A 7,586-nucleotide genomic window follows, 5' to 3' on the forward strand; every position below is an offset into this window, starting at 1 on the left:
CTCTAGGAGTAAGCGAACTGGAAAAAGCAATTGTAAACATTTCGGCTGTCATGGAAAACATTCGAGATCACACTTCAGATGCAATTGAAACTCTAAAAGAACAATTCCAGAGCTTGTCTCATGTAGTAATACAAAACCGAATGGCCCTCAATTTCTTGCTAGCCTCACAGGGAGGCGTGTGTAAAGTTATCAACACCAGTTGCTGCTCTTACATAGACCAGACTGATAGAATTAATAATGATTTGGCCACAATTCGAAACCAAACCAAAATCTTGTACCAAATATCTCTGGATGATGTCTCACTGGGCTTAGGAGATGTCCTCCACAAACTCACTTCATGGTTACCGAATTGGACTTGAATGAGACAACTGTTTATTGTAGTGATGTATATACTTAGTGTTAGTATAATAGCTCACTGCATATACCAATGTTATAGTTGCTGTAGGTGTAAGGAGAGATTGGACAAGACCTTTGGGTTTTGTCCAGTCTCTAAGGGGGGATCTGATGCCTTAAGGTCCTTTTAGTTTTTTTAACTTTGCTAATTTTTATAAGCTTTATATGTAATTATAGTAGAAGTAGATTTTAGAAGTAGCTATACTGTATTCCTCACCCTTTAGCACCCTTTAGTTTACACATTCCTAAACCCTCCTACCCCATTCTATGCTCCCTATATCAATCCTACCCCTGAATTCAGTAGAAATGTTTAGTCTCTTGTCAAGACAAGGCCTATGCTGTTTAGAGAACACTCATGTCTTGGCCTGAACAACAGAACAAAGTCAAGAACTGGGTGACCGTGTACCCTTTGTGCTCTGAGGATGATGAGAATGATGAAGAGGGGGTCCCAAAAAGTCCCCAGACCCAATTCCTAGGGGATGGGCCCAGGGCGGACCAGAGCAAAGGCTATGGGGTGGACACACTTGGGATTGGACAGATAGTATTATAAAATGTAACATCTCAGGCACTTCATATTGTATTTTCTCCCAGGAGGCGTGCCGCTTAGAAAGGTCTGCAACTGAGGTGGGGCTTTCAGGGAACAATGTAGAGCAAATTCTGTTGGTTCTGCGAAATGTCCTGAGCAGCTAAGGCCAGGCCCTGGCAAAAGCAGTCATTTGACTGGAGGGAGCAGCGCCAAAAAGCCACAGGCACGTTTTGGGGTGGACTTGATGCAGTAACAAATAACGAGAAATGGTAGTTCTAGCTACCCCAGCCTCTTCTGCGACCTCGTTGCCTGCCTGCCCGCCCTCAGGGTCGCAGCACTACACGGGGCAGATCCCTCCGCGGACTCGCCCAGGTCGGATCCCTCCGCGCCCCGAGGGCGCGCAAACTCCCTGAGCCCCGCTAAGCGCCAGGTCGACGAGGGCGGACCCGCCAAGGGGGCGGGGACAAGCGAAAACGACAGGCGAGCCATCCAATCGAGTCGCGGGATCGGCCGGCGGCGATCCGGTGGCCCAATGGGCGCGCCGCGGAGGGCCCGGCCGAGTGGAGGAAGCGCGGGGGCGACAACGGGCGTTGTCGTTGCTGACGAGATTATCGGGGCGCGGGCCGCCCGGCCTGGTGGCGCCACTACTTTCTTCGGAAAGGTCATCGGCAAGGCGCTTCCCCGGTACCGTCAGCGACGAGGACGAGGAGGTAGCCGCGGCTTTGCTCTGTGCGCGGTTCCTCTTCCCTTCCCCCCCTCCCCCTCCCCCCGCGCTCGCGGGCACCCTGAGCCGAGGACCCGGGGCGCGGTGCCCGGGGGCGCGGCAGGGCGGGTGGCGGCGCTGCTGCTGCGCGTGGGTGGAGGGACGGGGGACGGACGGGGCCTCTCTGGGTTGTGGCGCTCTCTACTGCACCATCCCCAAAGCTTGTTCCGTGCCCCGCCCCCACCCCCACCCCCCCGGCTGCCGCGGCGCGTACTAGGTTGCTGGTGCTGTCCGGGCTCGCCTCGGTTCCCAGCCCCACTGTGTCGTGTGCGCGCGTAGAGAAGGGCCTCCGACGGTAACGCGCTTGGTGTCAGCCGCAGACGTTTGCCGCACGATGTCCCTTTGGCACTGCAAGTCGTGCAAAGTTTGCTGCCGAGGGATGGGAGTGGTCCTACCTCGTGTAGGATGATAGTTCTGAAAGCTTATTTTAGGCACACGCAGTGAATCTCCTCGGGGATTCCGGGGGGGATGTGGGGTGTGTGTGCGTGTGTCTGTAAACAGTGAACGTCTGAGCAGTGACCGTAACGAGTTGGTTCTGCATTGGAGACGTGCAGGTCTCGATGTGCCTCATAATAGCATCGAAGAGGTTTCACAGCTCTGCTGTGCTAGGCTTCGGTTCTGAACCCCCAAACTGGATTATTAAAGCAAAGAATTGCAGCTTTTTCTCGTTTTTCTTAAAAATACCCCCAAAACAATATCTAGAACCTGCTCATCCTGCAGGCTGCAAAAGCTTCCCAGATGTTGTTTCTGTGGGGAAGCGGGACCGTGATAACAGCATGCTTGCGGATTTCACGGGTGCTGGTGCTGGGAACTAGAGTGAGGTGCTTCGCGTGGGGGAAAACAATGCAGCCGTTGCCTATGCGATGTTAACTTTAAGTTAGTATCCCGTATAATTTTGTTATTAAAATGCTGAAGGTTAACAGTTAGGGACGTCTTCTGCTTTTGCAGCAATATGGTTTATGCGCAATATAGAAGACAGACTCGTACTGTGCGCTTGCAGGCTTCCTGTGATTATGCGTTTGTTCAATACTTGAGCTCCCTGTGCCGTGGGCAATGAATGGCCGCTGCTCTTCCACTTCACTAAACTCTTTGCTGATTCAGTTAAGCCATTCGCCTCCTGCCTCTGCGTGGACCACATCCAATAGAAAAAGTACTTAGGAAACAATCAGCCCGAACTAAAACCTACTGGAGGTCGCTAATCGCAAGTAGTGGCCCGTCTGTCTCCTTGTCCCCGCGGTCTTGCATGCCGAATGGCACTTCTGGAGGGGGCTCTGTAAATGCGTTGTATTTTGGGTATAGAAAGCATTGATATCGCGCAAGACAAGTCAACGTTCCGGCTTGCGTTTGGGGTATCTGGCAATCTGCTTCTGTAGGAGTTCAGTGGGGCAGATGGATTTGCCTAAGCCATTACCTTTCTCTGAAGCCGGTTACGTTTTAACTGTTTACTCTTCCTCCAGTGCCTCGCGTTCCACGGTCTTTCACCCCAAGCTGCGACGCTTTTCTTAGTCATGCCTAAGGAGCCAGTTATCGGGTTATCTGAAGCAGAAGATTCTGGGGAATCTGTAAGTACTGTGGAAGCTTTCTGTACGCTAAACTGTACCTGTAATTAGTTCCTCATTTACTAGACTCCTTCTCATCCCGTCTTTCTCTCCCGATAGGGCACAGTAGGCTACTTTGGGTGTTCTGGCGCTATAATCTTTTGCCTCTAGCTTGTAATGGAATTGAGCTTTTTGACTAAAAGCAGTGCTCTAAAGCAATGCTCATCCCTGGGTATGTAGTTCTGGTGCAAAATGCAGTGTTGTTTTGGAGCGCGGTCTGGTGCCTATTGTCATGGTTTAGAGCAGGAGTAGTAGTACTTCTTCTAACACGGAGAAGAGGGCTTGGGGTTTTTGGCAGGTGAGGGGTGAGGAAGGGCAAAGCCGGTTGAGAGGTGCTGGATGCTTTGCTTTTAGCTATGGAAAGTCAAGTTCAAAGACTTTGTAAACCCGTGCAAAAGGCAGCCTCCGGTTTATTTTCCGCCAGGATTGCTTATGTTGCCTGAAGATAGAACGGGGGCTTTAACCCGGAGACCAAGTCAGCTTCTGTGGCTGTTTTGTAGTCCGTTCCTGTCTAGCTTGAAAAAAACTGCCTAGCTCTTTTTTCCACCTGCGGTGTTCCTAATCGGTCGTTGTAGCTTTGCTTGGCAAAGGTTGGTTGCAGGCGGGCGGACGGGCAGTAATTCGAAGCGCAATGGTTGAATTGCTAGGAATTGGCTAGCTGCTTTCTCTGAGTGGTTCTCTGCTCTCATTCCTTCCCCTCCTGCCCTCTCCCCTCTTTGCGTGTTCTGTTTTATTTTATTTTATTTTATTTATGGGTTTGTACTTCCTTCTCCAGCTTCTTGGGCGTGTAATGATTGTTGGCGAGAAGCGTGCTGCTCACCTGGGCCTGACCAATGGATTCCGGATGGTTGTGGACGAAGGGCCCGAGGGTGGGCAGTCTGTGTATCGCATACATCTACGTGTTCTGGGTGGCCATCAGTTGACCTGGCCGCCCGACTAAGATTTTTACACCGCAAGAGTTGCCACACGTGTACAAATCGCCACTGAATGGATTTCATCTGTTGCCCGTCAATCTAGCCGCTGTTGATGTGCAAGTTTTTGTGACGTGTGTGTGTGGAAGGTAATAAAAGCTTTGAGCAGCAGTTGCACAATAAAGATTTAGCATGGGGATATCATCTCCGTCTTGCGCGTCTTACTGAGGGGAAATAGTTCTGCAAGTTCAAACGGTGTCTCCCGGGAGTGCAAGTATGTGGAACGTTTCAGCCTGTTAACAGCGTTCCATAGACAGATAGTGATTTGCCCAGTCATTTGAAGCGTGACGCTGCAAGCGCTTAGCAGTCTCCTGCGCCTTGTAGGAAGCAGTTACTTTGAGAGGGGGAAATTTCAATGGAGAAAGCCTTCTTTCTGAGCAATAAGAGGTTCTTGTGAGAAAAAGGATCTAGTCTCTATTTTTTCTTGCTTGGTAATGCAAGCGGCAAAGAACTGGAACTCCTGCATGCAAAGGGATGTAAATGCGCAGAGCCCGTTGGATGCTCTTTGTGCGTTGGAAACCCTAGGCCATCTACAAAGAGGTTATGGAGTTGATGTGAGGTTGGTCTGGCTAATGTGATTAAAACGGAAGGCAAAGCTTTGAGGATGTGAAGGTGTATTAGGGAGGGTTCAAAACCATACTGAAACTTGAAAACCAAGACACCGTTGCAAGCTCAACAAAAACCAATATTTATTACCAAGAGGTGGCCAACGAAATGAACAAACCCAAAAGGGAGGAAGGAGGAGAGAAATAAGCTCTCAGCACAACCTACCCAGTTACCCAGCTGTTGCCCATAAAGTCATCTTACCAACTTACCATGCCTATAATTACCCATAGCAGAAACTGCATCCTTGGAGAGTCAGTAAGTTCACAAACTGGCAGGCGTCCCCGCCAAAGGCAACGTTGTCCTTGGTGTGAAGTTAGCAAACCCCAAGAAAGCACTATCTGCTTTTTATACATTTAATTGAGTGGCCACAAGCCCCCAGGTGTGGCCAGCACTGCCCAGCCCAAGGCCCTCAGTCCCACCTCCCGGTTATGTAAGTGCATCTCTTCTGTGCACGCATGCGAACTTCGGAAATCCCGTCACGCACGCGCAGTATGTTTTGGGGGTCTTTCTTAACTGAGTCTGGGGCCAAGCCTTCCTCATCATCCTCCTCAATCTCTCTTTCAAGCGACCTTGGAGGACAACTAGCCAATCGCAGAATACCAATTAAAACTCTTTATACAAGAATCTCTCTTCAAGGACAGCTTTCCTGTTTATCAGTGCTTGTTTTCCCATAACTTGTCAAGGAAAGAGCAAAGCTTTCACAGGTGGCAGGGCCAAACACAGACCAAAAGTATCAGCATAAATTCACCCTGGTACATTCCACCGCATGGTCTGTGGTTGGACCATGACACAGGTGAGTGACACATCTCCAAAAATGCGTAACAGCAAAAGTACAGACAATACTATATTGGTAATCATGTCCATTCCCAGGAGGGAGATCCAAGTGGGTTCCAGAGATCAGCTACTGGGAGCCAACAGTTCTTAGGATAACCGTTCCCCGGTTGGCAGGTCTAGTTTCTCAAGTTGGGAGAGACGGACAGGTGTGTCCACTCGTATGGGACCCGACAATGCGATGAAAGTCAGGATTTCCTGCAAAATGTAGCTTTAGACTATTAGACAATTTTATACTTCAGATTCACCTTTTATAGTATGAAGTGGTTGACTGGCAGCCATAATTTCTTATGGGCCCATTAGGGCCATCACAGGCAATGTGTGTCTGGAGTTTGATTCAACCCCAGACAACATCCTGGTCTAACCAATTGCTCCTACAGAAAGCTTGCACTCTCTGTACAGATTCCAGGCCTCATCGGGGCAAGCCATCCTGCCACAGTTTGCCCCTGACTGCAGTCAATCCCTTCCACCTCATGGAGTGATAGTACAGGTATCTCTTGCCTCCATGCTATAAAAGAAACCATTTCTTCACTTAACTAGAATGTTCACAAGAAAATTGCAGGCATGATGCGAGCCAGAGCCCATAGGGAGGTCCACAAACATCAGTCCTTCATTTGCAGTCTTGCCAACCAGCTTTTCGACATAAGACTTTTCTTCTGGGAGGCCCAACACCTCACACAAGCTTATTTCACGATCACATATGTTCTTGTGTAGACTCATAAGCCAAAAGGTTTCTGTCATTTGTTGATTCCAAATAATTCTTGCCACCTGCTGTAACACTACTGGGACAAAACACATACAAATATGAGCACTGCAAAACAATCAATGTCTGATTTAGAATTCCTGAACCACACCGTTCTGCCTGATCTTCACAAACATCACCGGTGTGACATGAACAGCAGAGAAACAGATCGTTCTATACAGTGATGACCATTAGGCTTCAGGATGTTACAAGTTCTATAGTTTTCCACTGTCTTCTTTCCCCCCTTAGTGACACGTCTGCCCCATCCCAGGAGGCAAAACCAAGCACAATTGCAGACACTGCACACAGCAATCACGTATTACCTTCACATCCTAAAGCCAGGGCTTAGCTCTAGCCTTTACCTTTAACACTGCTACCAGAATAACTTGACAGCACACTGTTCAGGAATAGTATTCCAATTCTGATTGTTGCTTACCAGTAATACAAAACAAAGCATAACCAATCTATTTTGTCATTCAAGATCCATGGCCTGCACTGAATAGGTCAATGCAGGAGCAGTCATGGCTGTGGTAGCTGTATCCTCCCAGCCCCTGGCCAGGCTCACTGAGAACTACAAATGATAAACAAGGATCACCTGAAAGGTATTGTTCATTACACAAATCACAGCATCAGGTGTGGACAATAAGACACAACAGACAGGTGCACGATAACTGAGTCATTACACCAGTTAGTAAAAGTTAGTAGACACAAATGAATCATATTTAGGATATGTTTTCTTCCATGTGATAGTCAGGCTGGTCTTGTGCTGCTCAGCATTCACTGATCTCTGTCCAGAATTCTTGCTGCACATGATAAGGTTTCATCAAACATGCTGGAAGCCAGCAGGATCCTGTGGGAGACAAAACACAAACAACCCCCTCCTTTCCATACTAACAACTTAATATCTACTTGAGGTGTCTGTTTGTGACTCCAGCTCACACGTGCCCACTGCATGAACTAAATGACCACCGCGTGAACCGAAAATTACCACCACGTGAACCTAAATTAACATGGCTTCCAAACTTTCAGGAACCTAAACCCACAATGACTTTGAGGCTGGCAGCTGCTGTCTCACTGCCCCCACCAGGACCATAAAACCCCATATCCACTAGCACCCTCAGGGTACAGAATATCACTGGTTCCACGCAGGTTAATT

Source organism: Chiroxiphia lanceolata, chromosome W, assembly GCF_009829145.1.
Source record: "Chiroxiphia lanceolata isolate bChiLan1 chromosome W, bChiLan1.pri, whole genome shotgun sequence".
NCBI lineage: Eukaryota > Metazoa > Chordata > Aves > Passeriformes > Pipridae > Chiroxiphia > Chiroxiphia lanceolata.